This window comes from Haliotis asinina, chromosome 5 (assembly GCF_037392515.1).
Source record: "Haliotis asinina isolate JCU_RB_2024 chromosome 5, JCU_Hal_asi_v2, whole genome shotgun sequence".
Taxonomy (NCBI): Eukaryota; Metazoa; Mollusca; class Gastropoda; order Lepetellida; family Haliotidae; genus Haliotis; species Haliotis asinina.
Window position 1 is genome coordinate 50,861,907 of NC_090284.1, and position 21,724 is coordinate 50,883,630.

Below are 21,724 nucleotides of genomic sequence, written 5' to 3' on the forward strand. Positions count from 1 at the left end.
AACAGAACTGATTCCTGACATTAGCCAAGCTTAAATGTCAACAAAAAAAGTATCCTGCAACATGTCTGTAGAAAAAAATAGAATAGAAAATTTGTAAATTGTGTTTATTTATTTGACGGCATTATCATTTCGTAAAAATCAGAGATCCTAATTATATCCATTAGTAGCGCAGCATGTCTTTTATGCAGCACCATAGCAAGACCGTCAACCTATTACGTAACTTTCAGTGTCACAGGCAGGGTGCTGGAATGTTTTTTTTACAAACCAGAATAGATAGAAAAATAAAAACGTTTTTAAATGAAGATTGTTCCTTTCTATTCCTGTGCACGGTCAGAAATGAGCCGATGTTTCCTTTAGTTATACATTACAAGGTATGTGTGTGTGTCAACGTGAGCGGATTACGGAACGTTATTAAACCTTTAAACAATGAGTAAGTTACGCTATATATCCATGCCATTTTCCGTGGTTGTTTTTCATAGTCATTTTTCTTATTGTTGGAATATTTGCAAAGTGTTTGAATGCTACGGTTTATTAGAAATTCATCAGTTGACGGTGACCCTGCTTAGAAATGTGGACTGTCCACCTCAAAGTTGTCAGCTCCTTGATTCAGAGTCAACTCCAAAAGCAGACTGTCATGGCGAACCACGGAGGCATGTGGACTGTGGATTAGGTACTACGTGATCTGGCCGTAATATATTGTTAGCAGTTGTGCATGCACGCCAGGGCGAGATTGCAATTAGGAACTGGGAGTTGAGCAGCATGAACATGTGAAGATCTGACATTAAAACATTGAGCTGTCAATTTAAGACGTTGAACACCGCATATATAGCGGCTAAATGGTATAAAGGGGTCTCCGAATGACAACGGCCGTGGAAGCTTGGTCCACGTTTAAACCGTTTAGAAAGATGTGAATAATTGGCATGCTTAGTAAGCTCGTGTGGCGTTTCTGTGTCCAGTAACAACAGTAATTATGTAACAGTTCTTTTCATGCTTAAAAACACAGAATTTGCTAACATCAGTGTCATCAAAAGATACGTAATCCTTCTGTTTCGTCTCATTCTTATTTTTATCATTCTCCATGTTATCAAGATTTCGGCAGCATGGTGAGGATGGGGTGGAATCTACACATATTAATGTGCTGAGAATATCAGTGTCGTCTAAGGAAAACACACTGTTACAGTTAAGAATTTACGTGACAGACAATGTACGAAAAAAACCCTGTGAACCAGCAAAACAGAACAAAAACAAGTTTTAAAATATTCAAATCTTGTATTAAGGCAATGAGATCAATTTATACAAAGTCACAAGTCAATATCACAATATCTATTTCAAATACAATACAAGTGAGACAAAATCTAAGGCAATGGGTCACAAAATATATAGTAAAGCAAACTCACCAAAGTCTTGGTGTGAGAGAGAAACAGTCGTGCAGAATGTAACACGGCGAGCGGTCTGACAGCAGTAGATGAAGCGTTGGCAGAGGCAGAATGATAACTCCAGCGAATGAATATGAATGTGTCCCACACGCAACACGGCAACTAGCCTTTATATATACTTGAAATTGTTTCCCGAAAGTACGAGAACTTGCTGCCATCGCAAACACTGTAGAATGCCCTCGAAACAATGTCTCCCGGAAGTAAACAAACAGGAAGGCAAGGGCAGATAAATCCCGGGCAAGCCTGCTGCCAAAATCAAAAAAATGCGGATCATCGATTATACGAAATGTGACCTATCACAACCATTATTCAAAACACTAAACGTTGTGAGCCAATAATAATTATTACTTATTTACCAACAAAATATACAGAATATACACACTCGTAACAACACTGGGTTTTATGACACTATGATCATGAATGGCAAATCGATACTACTATGGTTTTCTCAGTCGTTGACCAAATTGATAATTCAGATTGTCAGCATTTTAAGAGACATCTGCTGACCACAAACCATGGTGGATGGGTTTAAAGCATTCTTTTAAATTCATCATCATTCTAATGGACAATATTTTTACAGCATATTGGACAAAATACAAAGAAATGCTGACATAGATTACATTAATCGTATTTTGAAAGTTTTAATCAAATGTGTTTTCCCATTAAATTTAGTTGACATAATATGCGGCTGTGTTTAGGTTCATTAGCAAAAAACACAATTACATGAAGTCGTGGGATTTCTAGCATGTTATTTTGCAATTATGTTTCTATTCATATCTTTATGAATGTAGAAAGATCTGTTTAGTCCCCATTGACAAATATTGTGTTTAACTAACTATGTCACTGCGGTTGTTATTTCGGAAGACATGTTATCTCTAAGCAGAGGAAGTCAATATTATTCTGCATCGTCAAAATCCTTTTGACTCTCAGAGTGTTATTTTCTGACATGCTGAAATGGACTTGTTGCACGTGTCATGACTAATTAGGAGATAGTTAGAAGTGCATGACATTTTAAAAGTCTTACAATGATCCACTGACGTGGTTGCTGACGATCTAAGATTTGATACATGCAACCGGTAACTGAGATCGTTTGTGGCTGTACCCTCAAAGAGGGTTAAAGTACTGTAAAATTATTGTCCTCCTGAGAGGGTACGTAAGTCCCCAAAACAATCGATGTAAAGTTAGTTCTGCCACACTTTTAATCGTAGTATATTTGTTGTTTTTAATAATGGCTTAATTTCAGTATGATCGCCAAGGGCTGAAGGGATGGTGTAGATACAGCAAGGGTCCATGCAGGTAGCAAAGGTACTGTGAGTCCCCATGGACCCTAGGATGGTGATCTACTAATATTGCCGATGTGAACATTAACCCACTCACTCACATGCAAACGTCGAAGCATTTTAAGATAAAATCGGTTCCAAAGAGAAACTATTATTCAATTGTTAAGTGTTTATGTCATGTACAATACCTAGTAAAATATTATCTTTAAATGAATATATTCGATAGTCTGTCATTTCTTACATTCCAAAGCTTACAAGACCAAATAACAGTAACCAAATTATAACACAGTGACCAGTTTTCGCGGGGACAAGAGTGCATGTGGCCAAATATCAAAGGGAACAAAATAAAGAGAGCAAAACATTTTTCTTGGGGATTACCTCGCCCCACTTATACGGAGCTGCGAAACAATATATTCTGGATTAACGAGAATGACACTTTATTTTGTTCCTAAAAGAGTTGTGGAAACACATGTTAACAGGTTTTAACATCATAGCAGATTCTGGCATCGGGCAATTAAACTGAACTGTGATATCTGATTTCCTGTTTTCTGTTGTGTGCAGATTATTAACTGTCAAGAGCAGAAACAAGTAAAAAATAATCAGGGTTACATCTAGGAATTTGATAAAAAGAGCCAATTGGCTCCCTTAAATTCACAAAAGTAGCCAATATTTTTTCCATAGGATTTCAGCATTTAATCAATAACGTAATTTAGACAAATACAGGTTCTTACAGAAATGGAAAGTTCCTCAGTCGTAGTTGGTTCTCCATTGTTCTCACTGTGTCTGAAAGGCACGCCTGTCTTCTCTGTTCTTCCAGGGTGAAACTGATTTGGAAAAGTCTGTTCAATTGGAGGTCCTTCAATGATAACAACCATCAATTGCTGCAGCATCTTTGCTTCCGGTTTCTAGATGAAAATTTCATACGGTTTTGAGCTGAAAACCCCCTTTCACAGTCAGCAGTACGGAGTAAGAGTACAATCTTGCACAGCTTCAGATTTGGGAAAGTGTCTCTACGATGTTTGTATGCCAGCTGTCATATTATAGCCAACTTGCACATTGGGTATCTTTGTTCCAGAATGACCCTGTTGTCTAACCCACGCTCTCTAACACGGGCATCCTCATCAATCTTGGCCTCACTTACTGTGTCTTTTTTATTATTATTTTGTGGCCTCCTTCCCATTGAAATCTGCCAGCCTCTGGATTTGGTCATCGCCATAGCCATCTCTTTCGTCGGAAAGAGAGGGCTCTTAATCCCAACACTTCGAAAGACTTTGCCATTGATGCGCTTTCTGTTGGGAGCCTCATAGTGAGGTTATTGTCTTTCGCGCTGTTGTGAAGTAAGTACAGTTCGTGCACAAATATCACGAATGCTTCACTCAAAGTCAGTATTTCCACTGACAACCTTATAGGTGTGTTGAGGCTATTCTTAGAGTATGGAAATTAAAAGTCAAAATTTCATGTATGAAAAATAAAATGGGCCATTTTCTTTTGGCTCTGTGTGTATTGCCTGCTTAAGCAGCAGCGTTAGAGCGAGGGTGCTTGTTGCTTTTCTTTTTTAATTTTTTACGAAATAGGAGTAATGTCTGAATACTGGTATTAGATATTTGTCTTTCAACACATTTACAGGTGCAAGCCTGCAACTCACTAACTCTTAGCACCTTTCCCAAAACATGAATATCATGAAGCCGCATCCCCTGTCTAACCAAATATATAAATCGTCAACGAATCTCAGCCACAGCCAGTAAACATCAATATGTGAAAGCATCATACATCCCAAATTTCACAACACCATCCTGTGTATCAACTGTCATAACTTTTATTGTCTATGCACTCTGGCGCACACCTGTTTGTTATTGTGTTATATATAACACATTTACCTTCCTCGATACTGCGCCTGCCGTCTCGTGTAGAAGTCACCTGGTAAGCAATACATTAATAGGAGTTATCTGATGCCTCACTAAATTGGTCCGTGAAAGTTTACAGCATGTACTATCTCAAGCGTCCTTTATGTGTACCAAGGTATATTTCTGGCGTTTCAAAACATGTGCGAAAAATATCTTTTGTGTAAGTACAAACACTGTAACCACTACCATGACAGGTGGTGGGGCCACTTTTTCCCACGTAAAAACATCGTCCCCGCATACGTTTTCTGTTACTTTTCAGAAAAGCCAGGTAAGGAACATTAAGATAGTTTCAAAATTCAACAAAAAATACATTCTCATATCAGATATGTATTTTTGGCCTTTATTAGCAATGGTTCCAAACGTTTCACACGCTAGCTATCTAAGTGGTAGCCAATGATATTATCCCACCTATCACAACTTGTCCCAAGCAATACATCCACTTGTGCGAACCCCATTCGGGTTACAGCCACATGTCTGAACCTAAGTAGACATGCCAGTTGCATGCAGTAAACGTAACCATGATGAAGCGTCATCCTGTGTACATCTACAGCTGCATCTAAACCGAATACATCATGTTACAGCCGCATCGTGCTTACCTAGACATTCGTAGGCCATGTCCACCTCGCCAATCATACATGGTTCACCTTGTGGTCAGAAGTGTTTACCGCTCTTTACTCCCACTGCATCATTTCATGTAAATTGTCGTGCGTGTGCGAAATTGCCTCCACACTTTGCTATCAAATCTGGCTAGGTACGCATACGACGTACTAGCTCCATAACGAATTCACAAAACAAAATGTACCCACAAAGCCAAACGTTTCAATAGGTTCTAATACCCTCAAGAACAAATCACCCTTTCAACATTCAGCAACCCTTCACCATTTACTCAACCTTTTGGGCATTTACTTGGCACAAGCTATTTGGCCTGTCAGTTTATCGCCAATGTTTGCAGTGCTGCAATTAACAGTCATCACTCTTGTTCATGTTGCTAAAAAATAAAAAAATTAAAACTACTCTGTAAGTTCAACATTCATCCACTATAGCCATTTCAAGAGCCTCCGTATAGAATGGAATTCCCCATCCCATTTAGGATTAGTTTAGGATTATGTACGTGGACAGGCTTAGGCTCAAGACAGCACTACCTTGATGTCTCCCTTCCCTCAGTTAGGGCCCTTTACTGGGCTCTTTGTGTTCAGTCATAGATATTTGAAACAGCACACCACAGGATTCTGAAGCCATGGATTTCTCTCTGTCATCTATTGTAATCGGCGATGATTCACGATTGTTGTTGCCATCACCCGGTGATAGAATACTATATCACTTTCATTTGTTCAAGTTTTAGTTTCTTCGTCTGCAACTATTTACGGCGCGGGATGGTATAATAAAGAAATCTAAGTCTATCATTTTCTGCTTGGTCGCCATATCCACAGGTAACTGAGCTTTGAGACGAGCGAGCCAAAGAAATTCATTTTCTCTAGTGCTAACTCCCCGGAAGTAACGTTTCACCCAGTCAAAACAATTCTAACATAACAACCCCTCAATTATCCTTTCTTTACCAAACTGCACTGAGTGGATATCGAGGATGTATTAACTGGTGTTGTATCTTCGTTGTGCAAAATTCTCATTTACAGCATAGTTACAGCGAAAACGAAAGTTAAGAATGAACCCGATTTATGAATCAGCAATCAGACTTCAGTATCGTTTCTTGAACTATTTTTGTTAATTTATTTCTGATTTAACCCACTTGATCAACTGAAGTCACGCGTTCTTTATAATAACAGCGCTAGGGTGAGTGGATAGGTTTATATATTTGCTCATAGATTTATTTAAAAGCGAAAGTTAAGAACTTAGCGCATTTCACGCAAATGCGTGCGGTAGATGCAACCCTGAAAATAATACTGAGTTGGTAGCATATAATCAATGCGATCATCGATTTCAATTCGTGTCTGAAATTGATAATGATACTTCACGTGTTCGAAAATGTGTAGGAAAGCTAAAACCAATATATGTCTTGATGGACATACGTCAAGAGCGCTCTCTCAATATGAAATCCAATCTCGAGTTTGGTGGCGTGATCGCGAAGGACATTTGCAAATCTAAAATCAAAGAACATTTCCAGCGAATTTCAAAATGTAACTGTTCTTTGATGTGACCGCAACCGGAATATTACCATGAATTGATTTTAGTTACAAGAAGAATCTTCCGCACTTAAAATGTAGTGTGGGGCTCCGTGGGGGGTTCCCCACACCCCCAAGTGGTAATACCTGCTCAACAGATACTGAAACTGAAATCCACTGAAAGCCTTTCCAGTGAATGTCCTGTCAGATAGTAGAGTGCATCGCATGTTAACTGCCTGCAATGTCAGTTATCATTATACATCATATCAAATTCGTATTACGATAAACACGTGGGAAGAAACTATTGTACAAAATACCGTTATTCAAATACGCAGGTGTAACAATACGAGTATTGATAACTAGAGTATTGTTTCCAGACAGAATTGTGTCATATGCGATAACGTCAAAGTAATTGAGGTTTCGTGGTTTGTTACGTCATAAGTGTATGCAGATATTTTAAAATAACAAAAGAACGCGTCTGTTAGTGAGATTTGGAGTCGGTGTAGTTATACTTCTATCCATCAAATGTCTTGTCGGGATAGCAACCAATCACACATTCTCACTACCGTACATGATTTATTTGCTTGATGGTCTGTTGCTTAGCACACGAAGCAATATTTCGGTAGGACTTGGCTGACACATGCCATCGCATCATAACTGCGCAGATCGATGCTCATGCTCATGATCATATGATTGTGTAGTCCAGACAAGATTATTTACACACCGCCGCCAAATAGGTGTAATATTGCTGAGTATAGCGTTAGAAAATCAACCGACCAACCAGCCAACAAGATCCCGGCGTGCTCGAGCAGAGACGATGTGACAATTGGTTTCACGAAAACTGGTGAATTAAACAATGCTAAGTATGAACAATGTATATTTCCTTCGCTCTACCTTTTCGAAATAGTTACTGTACCAAGTAAGCATCTCATAATGACATCAGGTCAGCTAATGAGGATACAGAACAACCTTCATGGCACACAACACTGACAAATAGCGAGACTGACGCGACTCTCTCTCTCTCTCTCTCTCTCTCTCTTTCTTTCTCTCGCTCTCTCTGTGTGTGTGTGTGTGTGTGTCTGTCTGTCTGCCTGCCTGTTTAGATTGCAGGATTTAGGGCACCGCGGTTTGTATTACTGTTGCGTTCGATGACCGTACTAAATCAAATATGATGTCATCCGTGAAAACGATCACTAGATACGTTGGAATAGTGGACAGTGTTTTCGCAGTTAAAATATAAATAGTAACACTTTGCATTAAATAATTTGGGTACATGTGTCTGATGACACATCAGAAATTTTCCAGTATTCTCCTGTAAGTCATGTAACCTGCACAACTTAGCGAGTAGTATAACAATTTTGTATTGACCATGGTGTTTTTCAAGCTGATGTAACGAAACATACTCATCAGATGCTCAAAAAATGCATTAACGTTATGTAGATCTATTGTTCAAATATTTATGCGCACTGACTTTTTTAAAGTAACTTTCGGTGTTTGAGCCAGTGTCTGAGAAGACACTTTTTCATCATAAGATCAGAGGCACAAGTTGAAAACATTTCGGCACCACCTGAGTATAACATGTTGAAATATCCTGTCAGTCATAACTGACGATATTCACTTAGTTACAGGCATTTCATTTGGTATATATATTTGCAAGTAGAATACGAATCGTGCAAGACAGACCTGTGATTAAGCGCATTGTTATATCAAATGTTAATATAACCAGTGCCTGTTTTATAGGAACCCATTTCTGGCAACGGACTGCTGTTAAAACACAATGTTGCTAGAATTATAACAGATAATACAATCATTGTTTGCTTCACATTACAGAACCGTGGCACATACCACAACAAGACTCCAGGCTTTGTCAAAGGTGTTGAGACGGAAGCTGTTCCAACTCTGAATCACTTAATCTTTGTTCTGAAATAACTTTGTAGTAAAACTGATGGTATTCCGAAATGGCTAAGACTGCGTCTCCCCCTAAAGCCAGTTTTATGTCTCAGTAGACTGAGTAGTCCCCGAAACTGCCTGGTATTTCTGATGAGACGGGCGTCTTAATTTAACAATCTATACTTATCAGTGGTTCATTTGGTTTATCAAACCATCTAACCAATTGCCCCTCTGAAACCAGGTGTGCTGAGATACTTGTCCTCGTAGTGTTAAGACTTCGATTAAAGTCAGACGACCACCGTCACTGTTAGACCAATGAACTATATGAACAGAATGCATTAGTCCGAGAACACAATGCGCTATTACTTGCTCCGGTTTGGCATTTTGCATTGGCATTTTGTGCTTGATAATGACTACTTTGTCACACAGTCCTTTCAGTACGTATGGTGATTGCCGCCATATAGCTGGAATATTGCTGAGTGTGGTGTTAAAGAACCAACCAGCCAAGCAACGTATATTTCAGGTACCGATGCGCAGAAGCATCCGCCTCCTCGTGGTGGGTGCTGGGTAAAGCTAAGAGCTCGCCCCTTTCCTCCGCCCCCGGTGCAAACGGGTTGGCATGTTCTGTCCGCCATCCCGTTTGCCATGGGATGCGGCCCTGCGTCGGTGCAGGAAGAGATCATAGTGGTTGAGGGCAATAGGAGCCTGCAACTGTTGCTCAACACACCACTTTGGCCCTGACTTCACCTAGGTGGTTGAATTGGCCCGGGTCAACCAATCGGCTGATCATGCAAGTCATGTGCATGGATTATATGAGTCATTGCACAAATTCGATTTTAACTTTTGGTCTTGACTAAATTGTTCATCCAAGACGTTTTTTTATTTTGAAATATGATGTTATGAACTTTGCCTAGAGTCTTATGCACAGAAGGCGGTGTAACATGGGCCAGTCTGCTGGGATATATATATATCAAGATATTTTCTGCTTGAGTATACCCTCCTAGTATCCTTGGTGCCGTCTGTTGGAGATCCACAAACATGAGGTATCGTCCTTGTTGACACTCCATGGAGCTCCATGGTGGGGGGCTAGCAGATGATGTTGAGTAAACAACTTTCAATACCCCAGATGATTGGCCTTGTTTCATTGCGTGCTACACAGTAAGATCCAACATTGCCGTCTGCTGAAATTTAGGCGAAGGCTTCAAAAGTAGCTGCCAGTGTATAAATCATTGATCAGACTACGGTATCTCCTGAGAAGGATTCATCTGCTTCTCAGAAATAAGCATCTAAATCAGACTCAAATCTAATATGATCACTACATCCAGATCGAGCAATGAAAATCAAAAAGAAAAATCAACGTAACAGGCCTCCGCAGGGGCCTTATGACCAGGTCCACCTATATGATAAGTTTGGATCACTTGAGGCAATGGATGTGTATGACCGCGGCCAAGGTCGGACTCACAGCTTGTCACCCTCAAGGAAGGGGTGGGGTGGGGGTGGGGGGTAGATCACCTGTACATCCACCAAAGAAATAATGTCTTCTGCTATAATTCAATGGAACATGGAACTGTAAAGGATTCCGGAATAATTTAAACGATTTACAGTTAATAAACCTCGATCTTAAACCGTCAGCGTTCTGTATCCAAGAGACTTACCTGAAACAGACAGATATTTTTTTCTGTATATCGTATATTCGATTATTTATCAGGCGTTGTATGGTTTTGCAAACACAGCTAGTTAGTGAAATAGGTCTATAATTTGACGGATCCGTATGATCACGTCCAAGTTTTGGTGCTGGTACTACTATAGCGTCACGCCATGAACAAATATATCTGATGTCCATATTTCATCGAAAATATTCAAACGAATTTCTAGAGAGGATTTTGGTAAGTGCTGCAGGAGTTGATAATGTATGTTGTCAGGTCCTGTAGCAGCATTATGAGCTTGCTCAAGAGCAGTTTGGAGCTCATGAATAGAAAAGAGTTCATTATAGTCTTCCCCATTATCTGAATTGAAATTTATAGGTTTCTTTTCTTGTTGTTTTTCATATTTCTGGAATTTATAATTAGAAGAGGAAGCATGTTCAGCAAGAGTTTCACCCAGTTTACTCCCAATATCTAATTTATCAGTAAGTAATTGATCCCCATGTTTGAGATGGTGTACGCTAGATTTAGTACCTTTACCATTAATTCTCTGTACCATGTTCCACACGCTGAACATTTATTTTGGATACATAATTTGCCGAGATTGTCGTTTAGTTTGTTTTGACGTACGCAGTGTTTCAGCATTTAAAATTTTGAAGTTATTTAAATTATGCACAATAGGATGGCGTCGGAAATAATGTTCTGCCTTGTTCCATGCCTTCTAGCTTGTTTGCACTCATCATTGTACAATGGTTTTCGGATGTGTGGAACTGCAGAAGATTTTGGCATACACTCATCAGCTATACTATTGAGTTCATCAGAAAAATACTTTCTGGCATCAGGAACCTCTATCAAATGGTTAGGTTTAAGTCTATTACCACACAAGGTATTGTATACATTCAAGTAAGCTTTTTTAAAGTTCCATCTCGAGGATGAGGTAGCATCAGATGGGTTCACGGGTTTTAATACCGTTGGAAAATGGTCACTTCCACACAGGTCATGAAGGTTTGATCATTCAAATTCACTCAGTAGGTCTGAGTCTGTAAGTGATAAATCTAGAGGTGGATAATATCCCGTGCCTGGGTGTAAATATGTGTTGGAACCGTCATTATATATGCATAAATCATTATCTGAACAGGACTCTTCCAATAATTTACCTTTAGAATTAGTAGATGTCCCACCCCATAGTGTGCTGTGGCCATTTAAATCTCCCATAATAAGACAAGGTTTTGGAGTTCAGTCTTCTGAAGAGTTGAACACAGTGAGGTATACAGAGAGCATGAAGTAAGTCGCACAGCAACAGCCTGGAGTCCAGTAGTAAGTGTAACTGGGCTATGGATAATATTCTGTTTGCTAAGGATCGAAGATCCAGCAGTGGCCCGATCATCCGAATGTGAGAAAGCATGATACGCACTGAAATGGCCTAGGTCAGAAGTATCCGTTTGTTTTAAATATGTCTCCTGCAGACATATTGCTGACGGTGTAAAATCCTGGACGAATAGTTGTGTTTCATTGAAATTAGCTTTTAGCACTCTGCAGTTCCACTGTATGGTATTATTATGATAACCTATCTCTTGTGGGGATTTATATGGGATCTACCCTGCACTTGTCTGGAGGGCAACAAGCTGGAGCGCACGTTTTCTGACACGTCCATGTCCCCAAGTGATCTATATTTGATTTATTTTAATTGTCTTTTCTGAACCTTTGGGTCTCTGTCACCTAGGGCCAGATTTTTGGCATCTGCAAAGCTAATGTTTCTGGTGAATTTTAGTTTGTTGATCTCCATTTGATGCTTCCAGACAGGACAGTCTTTAGAAAACGATGAATGGGCATCAGTGCAGTTAGTACACTTCTTACCGTTACTGTCACAATCTCTTGGCATTTGAAGCAACTAAGGGGGTTTGGAATGTACATTTCAACGTTGATGTTACATTATCCTCCTTTTAGTGATTTTGGAACATTTGGAGAACAGAAAGATAACAAATATGTATTTGTTTTCACAGTAGCATCATTTCTACGGGTTGTTAAACGTTTGACATAAAGCACACATTGATCATCCATCCCCGAGACGATGTCAAGTTCTCACATGTCAGCAAACAATCGTTCACGATCCCTGACGATTCCTTTGCCCGTGTTGTGAGCTCAGACCGTGACTGAAATGCCAACAAAAGGTTTAGTGCTCATAAGGTTGGGGCTTCCTGCTTGCTGCACACTGAACCGGCAGAGGAGGGGGACGTAATCGCCTAGTGTTCTTAACTTCACCGGCTATGCCATGTATACCTTTAGGTACGGCAAAAGGATTCAACTTCAAAGGTGTCAATAGTCTCAAGGACAAGAAAACGTGGCCAGTAATCAGTTGAGTTGGACAGTCTGTGGTCAATTTCAACGGGATCAGTGTAAATTTGACGCTTGGTCTTTTTCAGAGGTTTCGTAAACCATGTTTAGTTAGCTGGATTTCATCATCTGAGTTCCCCACCCATCAGAGATTATCACAAAGATAATGCTAAAAACAAGTGGGTCTCCGACTTGCAGCACCAATGATGCTCAGATGATATACTCAAGCGGAAGAATTATAAATAACTAAACGAATAGATTGGCCCATGGACCACCGCCTTCTGGGCATAAGACTCTAGGCAAAGTACATATCATCATATTTCAAAATCGAAAACGTTTCAATTAACAATAGTGCCAAGGTCGAAATTCAAACAATTCAAATTCAAATTCTCACCACGGGTGCCGAAATTCCACCACTAAATCAGATGTTTGTGGGCTGGATATCTCATTCCACACCCTGACACTGTCCTCACCGAATCTGCCGACCTATCGAATGGAATTAGGGGCAAAACGTTCATTTCTCCGATAGTAAAGATGCTGTCTTCCATCTCGCGATGACGAAGAAAGACTCACCTTCAGAAAATCGCTGAGTGTGGCGTTAAGCAACAACAACAAACGATTATTCATGAAATTTATCATTAAGAGCTAGTATATCTCAGAACAACTGAACAGTACAGACGTCATTTGCCTTTCATTAGTCGTCAATAGTTTACTTATACATACGCGGTTTTGTAAATTTCTAGTTAGTTTATAAACAGTCATGTTTTTATGAAACATCAGACATCCGCAACTGCCACTTTCACGAATGGCACAATGCTTTGTTTTGCAAAGCTAAAAAGCAACATCACAACATTCTAATTAACGGACATTTGGCGTATATTCTGAGCACTTTGAACATTTTTATTCCATCCACTTACTGTATGTTCTTTACGTCAAACGTATAAAAACATATATGAAACGTTTTTTTATCACAACATGTACAACTAATTAAGGGCTATCAGCGTATTGTTTTGAATGATGTGATCCGGATTTCATCCAAATGGTTATTTAGTGCATCAAAGGACGAATCCCCAGATGCGTCACACATTCATTATTTTCCAGCATCACAATTTCATAAGCGAAAGTGTAGATGCTGCTGGTACAAATGAATTAACGTAGGCATTAAAAAGTATGGTATTTATAAAAGAGCACTTCGGGACACTAAAATCAATTCTACAATTATTATTACCTTAATGGGTTCATTCGAATCTGTAGTCTGATTGGCTTTCTCCGTAAGTTCTGCGCCAATCGTTTGTCCACTGACCAATGGTGAACAGGTCACCAAAGTCACAGGTGTTTATTGTATTTCAGGTCTCCGGCCCATATACATTGGAGTTACATGCATTATACAATCACATGCAGCTTGAATACACAGATGATGTTAACAGAATATCACGCCTAGACATTGCATTGTGAATGTACCGTGATAGTTTCAAGTCGATAAGGTGATCATAACAAGACAGGATTTGTTTAAATGCTACTGTAGGTGGCTTGGAGAGGTAACATTCAGGAATATACTGTTTACGTAAATCTATGTAAAATGGACAGAAAAATACAAAATGGATTTCGTTTTCAATAGATATTGTCCATGGACACACGTCTTCCTTCATTAATCTTGAAGTTTGATAGTCCTAATCTAAATGGTATTAATGAATTTCTCAACGTTTTTTATGTTAAATGTGATCGGTACTTTTCGGTTTGGAGTAGGGTTTTGAACATTCTATAGGAATCATACCGTGAGCTATTATGTACAACGGAATGCCAGTCTTGATTAAATATATTAATAGCTGATTCTCGGAATTGATATAAAAAAGATTCGCATTGCCAACCGACTGATTTAGCCACACAAAACTATAACCATGAGAAAAAAAGGAGACTTCTGACATGAGATGCCATGTTACTTTACCCAACTCATCCAGATAAACAAACCTACTGTAAGCCTTCTTAGGTAGTCTATTTTCATGAACACATATAAGTGAGTGAGTGAGTTAATACTCAGCGTCACATCGGCAATATTGCAGCCATATCGTGACGAGAACAATTTAATTTATATCATGATTAGAATTACTGAATTTGGAACATAAAAACCTGCCATCGAAGGACAGTAAAATACTAGACTATCACAGATATGAACATAAAACTAGCACGTAAAACTAAAACACTGTAATCAGAGAAGACAATACAATATTAAACACGGGCTATAGGTCACCAACAACTGAGGGTAGATCACCATACTAGGGACCATGGGGACTTACATTACTTTTGCTATCGGCATGGGTCTGTACAAATATAATTATCAGCCAGTATTTTATGCATCTGATATAGGAACTGATATACAAAGGATGTCTTCCACATTCGCCATATACCATACACGTTAGAGTTGACTATGCCACAAACAGAAACTGTTCACACGCTAATTATAACAGATGATTTTGTTCGATACTTTCAAAACGCTGGAATCCCCATATGTCGGATCCATAGAATAAGGCTCTATTTGTGCGTGAAATGGCTTGAAATATTCTGGATGTCAACACGCAAGTTATACATAATTGACAACGAACTAATTAATGCTTTCGGTGCTCTCAATGCTAGTTCAGCAACCGATTATTTTCAAATTAATGGTTGTATTAAATAAACATAAAAACAAGATATGTGTACTGATTCTTACAGTTACAAGTTGACTATCAAAACTCCATCTTTCTCTTGCCGCAACTGGGCCACCTTTTCTGAAAATGACTACATGTATCTTATGAAGGTTCACGGATAGGTTCCATTTCTTTGTGTAACGTTCTAAAAACATTACTGTGTCGGAAGTCCAACAACTGATTCTGACAGAAGAAGAACATCATCCGCAAATAATAGTATTAAGATTTCTATTAGATCTAGAAACATTTGGACACCATGTTTTCCGTTTGCAATAATTTCGCGGTATAATTGGAAAAGAGGATGGGACTGAGAACACAACCTTGTCTTAGGCCGATCGGACAGTCAAAGAAGTCAGTTAAATCATCACCACAGCGTACGCATGCTTTCACATTATCATATATTGCTTTCAGAACTAAGTATGTCTTCCCCTTAAGCCCAGAATTACGTAATCAGTACCATGGTTTTGAACGATCAACAGAATCGAAAGGTTTGCGAAAATCGACAAAGGCAAAAATATAATACGGAGTTCAGCAGTATCATCTTCTGGGGTTTCTTTATACGTTTCTTCATGCAACTTGCAGGACTCTACAGTCATGCATATAAAATCGTCAATTGCGTCCTCAACGCTACTGTCAAGTTTATCTAAAATGTCTGAAGTCCAAGGGCATAATTCGTTTTTAAGATTTTCAAAAAAGTGTGACAAAGAGCATCATTCCATATAATTTTGTCAAATAGACCTTCTGACGATGTATTAAGATTCGACGTTTGCAAAGAAGGGAACTTACAGGTTAATTCCAGTGGCAAATGATCAGATTTTAACTGATCACCTTTATTCAAGCTTGCCGATATACTGAAAAAGTCAGGGGAAGAGATGAAATGGTCGTTAACTCTATTCCTTGTAGACCCATGAGGGTGAATTCACCTTGTTCGTCTTCGAACACTCTGCCATTAACGATAAATAGCTGAAACGCATAACAAAGGTCTATCAAGTTTTGTCCGAACTTATTGATGACAGTATCATGCGACTTTCGATTATCGACTGTGACATCTTCATCATCTTCAAATACACCAATGTTTATATTTCTAAGATCCTTAATAGAAACCCGTGGGTTATTACTCTCGAGCGTTCGATCGTTCATGTCATCGCACAACAATGTATGCGAATCACTTAATAGTACCCCATTAGACAATAAAATAGTTGTCAACTTATCAAGGTTACAGTTTGACTGAGACTGAAAATAATAGGACGAACTCGCTGGTGGTATGAGAATATATCTTTTGTGAACTTGAGACACACAAAGTTATCAATGTCTGTATTCATAAACTTACAAGCTTTACTCAATGACTGGTGAACACATATACAGACGCCATCAGAAAGTCTTCCACTCTCGGACAACTTGATAGCAGGGCTGTGAAATATATGGTAGTTGGGTACCAATCAACATCAGAAACATCAACCAATGTTTCTACCAGACATATAACTTAAAAATCAAGTAAATAACTGATAACGTCAAGGTCATGGATTTGGTTTTAAGTTCATTCACGTTCCAACAGATAAAGTTAAACGTTCCATCACAACCCTCACTGAAAGGCTCATCTCAGTGTGTGTAGCTGTCATCACTACCGGTGTCAATGTTACAAGTTCCATGTGAAATAAAGTCCGACGTCCTATGTTGAAGGTTCGGTGTCCGTACTGGACGTGACGATACGCCGTCTCTTTTGATTAAATTTCACACTCATTCCCTCACCAAATGACCGTGGTACCTCCTCAACAGAGCTGGGTTTCGTAATCAAGTTACCAGACTGGCTTGTTCCTTTGAAAGGCTGTACTTGTTGTCACTGACGTGTTGTCAAATCGCTCGATATGCCGTACCCGCTTGCCGTAAGTGCTGGTCTTTCCTTGAGAGCTCTCACCGTGTCGTCAGACAAAAGTGTCACAATAATAGGGCGTGGTCGATCATCGTTTTGACGTCGCTTACCATGGCGGTACGCGGTGCATGTCACGCGGCATGTCACAAGACTGACAGGATCTTTTCTTTACAAGACATGGGTTTCTCGTTTTCTGATTCTGACACACCATACAGAATAATGTTATCCCGTCGGCTATATGAGTCTGACTTATCTACTTCATCATCTATACGACAAAACCTTAAGCTTAAGGATACACATTCCACTTTCTCATTTAAGGCGGCGATATCATTGTACTTAACATCATGGTACTGTTTTACCTCGTTAATGTCTGACTTGAGGTCACTAACCCTTTTATCCAGATCAATATATTTCGAGTTCATTGCTTTAACTTCGGATTTCAAGTCGGATGGTCCTGATTTGACGTCACGTAGCCCGCTCATTACAGTATCTCTTAACTCTTCCAGTGTAAGCGGGCAGGGGTTAGATTCGACATTGTTTGAACACATCAGTAACTCTACCCGCGGGTAGAGCTTGACCTCCTAACAAGCAAGCCTGGTGTGTACATGGGGCATGCGGCGATGTCATAAACAAAACTGGGTCACAAACGCCTGACGTCACGAACTACGCAAAAGAATATCGTTTCTTTTGGCAAATATGCGTTAACACTTAAGTTTTCACACCAGTTTATAACACAGAAATATGCTGACAAATGGACCCCCAACAGTAAAAGGCAGATAAACAGTCTAAAGTGAAAATCAGAGCCGGCCATGAATCCCGAGTACTCACTGTCTCTGTGAAGTGTGACTTGTCGGGTACCCGTCTGGTGCGTAAAAGATCCAATTCTGACTGTACACCTCGATTGCAATCATATTCTCAGGTAGAGTGTGTGATCATACACTTACTGACACACTACACCAGGGAGGTGTATGTAAAGGTTTGGTTAATACAGCAATTCAAGAAAATATCTCTGCTCAACAAGAACATACCTCACGATACCAAGCGCACACAAATGTCAGTCATCAACATCCATCACGTTTTGTTTCAAAATACAGGCTGACTAAATTACATTACGAGCCACTGAAATTCCTAGGAACCTTCAATGCATATTTGTAAGGATTATTCAATGTTCCATTTGTCTGGGACAATACACAGTTGAACTGTTCAGCATATTGCAACACAATAGAAACACGATGTATGGATGGATGTTAGGCGCTATAGAAATATGTTATTATGATTAAGATAAAAATGCAGCAAAGAGGGTTCGGGAGATCCTGTCACAGTCAGACTGGTATGGCTTATCATCAGCTCAGCGTCCCTGTCTGCTCTATGCGCAACCCAAGAACTGTCCGGAGAATATGTTGTTACGGTTAAGAATTTGCCGTGACAAACGATGTAAGAAATCCCCAATGCAATACAAATGAGACAAAATCTAAGGCAATGGGTCACAACATATAATATAGCAAAATAACCAAAGTCTTAGTGCGAGAGAGAATTAGTCACACAGAATGTAACACAATGAGCGGTCTGACGGCGACTATGATGATCAAGTGTTGGCAGCGATTGTATACTCCAGTTATGTGTGTGTGTGTCCGCGTCTCAACACGGCAACCAGCCTTTTTTATATATACTCAGTCATTTCCTGAAAGTTCGGGCACATACGACTATCGCCAACACTGTAGAAATCTCTAGCAGTCTCCCGGAAGTAACAAATAGAAAACCAAGGGCAGATAATTTCCGGAGAGACTGCTACCAAAATCTTAAAAATGCTGACCATCTGTTATACGGAATGTGACCCATCATAATTATTATTCAAAACACTAAACGTTGTGACCCAGTAACAATTATTACTTAATTAACAACAAAATATACAGAAAATACACACTCGTATCAATGCAGACTCCCCAACACTGCAGCATTGCCCAGATGGGCTGTGCTCCTGGTGGAGAACCGGGTCACTGTCCTGATCTGCGCTAAGAGATCAGAAGGTACCAAACCAAGGGCACCAAGTACAATGGGGAGTATATTTATCCTATACTATATCCGCATATTTAGACTGCTTTTCATGAAGCTTGCCAATCACGTTGCTGCCGAAAGCGACAGACAATTCAACTGGACCAACTACCTAAACCTTGTATTATAATGGGTGATCTCAATAGCCATAGCCCGATCTGGTGCGGTACAAACACAAACTCTAAAGGTAAAATCTTGGAAGACTTTATCTCCAATAACGACTTGTGTATATGCAATGACGATTCAAGCACTTATCTGCACCCTGCAACCGGCACCTACTCTTGTGTCTCTTGCAGACTCGAACCTCTTATATGAATATGATTGGTCAGTTCACAACGACCTCTGTGGAAGTGACCACTTCTTAACTATCTCGTCAGAAATTAATCCATTTGATTCTCCATATTATACATTATATTTCCAGACTGGTCCACCATCCAACTGTCCACAACTTAAATAAGTTTCAAATACTCAATGCGAAAGTCCGTCGTACCTTTCAACAAAACAAACGGCTGCCTTGGAGTCAGAATTAAAAGCAAGGGCTCTAAATCTGCAGATCACCGTCTCAAAGATGATGATAATTTAATTACTGACAAATCCCAAATTGCAACTAGAATTGGCAAAACTCTTGCAAAAAATTCATCGTCGGCAGATTATGTCCTTGAATTTCAGATTTATCAGAAACAAGAGGAAAAGACAAAACGTAATTTTGACTCAAATAATGATGAACATAATGAAGAAGTTTCTTTTCATTACTTGAGTTATATACAGTTCTTGAGCAAGCTCATGACACTGCAGCAGGTGATGACAATATTCATGGAACTTACTATGAATAATATATTAACTTGGTATCTTGAAACCAATAACTTTATAACAAGGAAAGATTTAAGGAAAAACCGTAGTACCATTGATCGTTTGGTACGTGTAGAATCCTGTGATAAAAATGATATAGTAAATAAACAACATGCTGTATCAATTTTCTTTGATCTTGACACAGCTTATGATACGACCTGGAAGCATGGCAATTTGAAGGATTTACATGACTTTAGTTTGAGAGGCTGTTTGCCTCTTTTTATGTCACAGTTTTTAAAAGACAGGCTATTTAAAGTCCCAGTTTGTTCAACCCTGTCTGATCATTACAAACAGGATCAGGGTGTCCCTCAAGGCAGCATATTGTGTGTTACATTGTTTAGCATCAAGGTCAACAGTTTATCCAAGGTCTTAAATGATTCAATCGATAGATCACTTTTTGTGGATGATTTTAATATTTCTTGTCGCTGTAAGGATATGCATACAGTTGAACGGCAAATACAGTTGTGTTTAAACAGGATAATGACATTTTGTTTGGAAAATGGCTTTAATTTTTCTAAATCAATAACTGTTTGCCTACATAAATATCAACCACATAAAGACCCTTTATATTCTAGTCAGTCAAACCCTGCAGATAACGGCGTCTTTCACCCTCTCTGTGAGGATTTACACAAAAAGAAGCCTCTTGTCCCGCCTTTTGGGCTGTATCATGATCATGCTCAATAGGCAATATTTCAGCCATATCGTGACGACAACATATTTGACATAGAAGTGGAGCTTCTATGAATATTGTTTGAAAAACTGTCAACGAAGGAAAGTAAAAACTAGATTATCACAGACAGATATTTAAAACTAGTAGAACAGTTTAACTACAGAGGACGATACAATATAAACATGGGCTACAGATCGCCAACATCTGACGGTAGATCACCATACTAGGGACCACGGGGACTTACATTACTTTTGCTACCTGCATGGGTCCTAGTTGGATTTACATCATCCCTTCGGCTGTTAGCAATTTAGACTTGGAGTGTCTGTGGGAACACAGCAGAGTTCCACCATCTTCACAGTGTCACTGGACATCCGGGTCCAGTACAGAAGATCTCTGGCACAATCGTTGCACTTTTGCCTGTCCATGTGACCTGTATGATTTGTCTCCAACATCTGTTCTCTCGTTACAGTGGGAATGAACAGGATTCCTTCAACGTCACGAAATGTCAAATAGTCACGGGTTCTGAGACACATTCCTTGAACGATGTAGGCCATCCAATGTGCACTTTGCTACCATGTGTACATATGCATGTACATCGTCATCTAGCGAGTTTATGTTGTCAGATTGTCTGTCGACAATTCTTTGCAATCTCAGCGTATGTTGTCTCAAGTGGTCTCTGGTCGGATATGACCAGAAGCGTATTAAAAAGAGATCGTAGATCTTCAACAGCTTTGTCCAGCTTTCTGGAACACTTCATTTGCGCTCTTAATTTTACACTTGCACTCTAAAATGGTAAGCGCAAGAAGCGATACCGCCAGAACGGTGTGTTGAATGCTGTCAATAGTGACGACTCGTGGTCCAAGGGAATCTGCCGGTATTATGACTTAGCGTCAAGGACTGTAAATTACTTAACCCAGCTACTTTGCTTGTGACATCTATTGTTGGCAGTTTGTAATGTCCCCTGCAAACTGCTTTGTTAAAATCTGCAGGGTCCA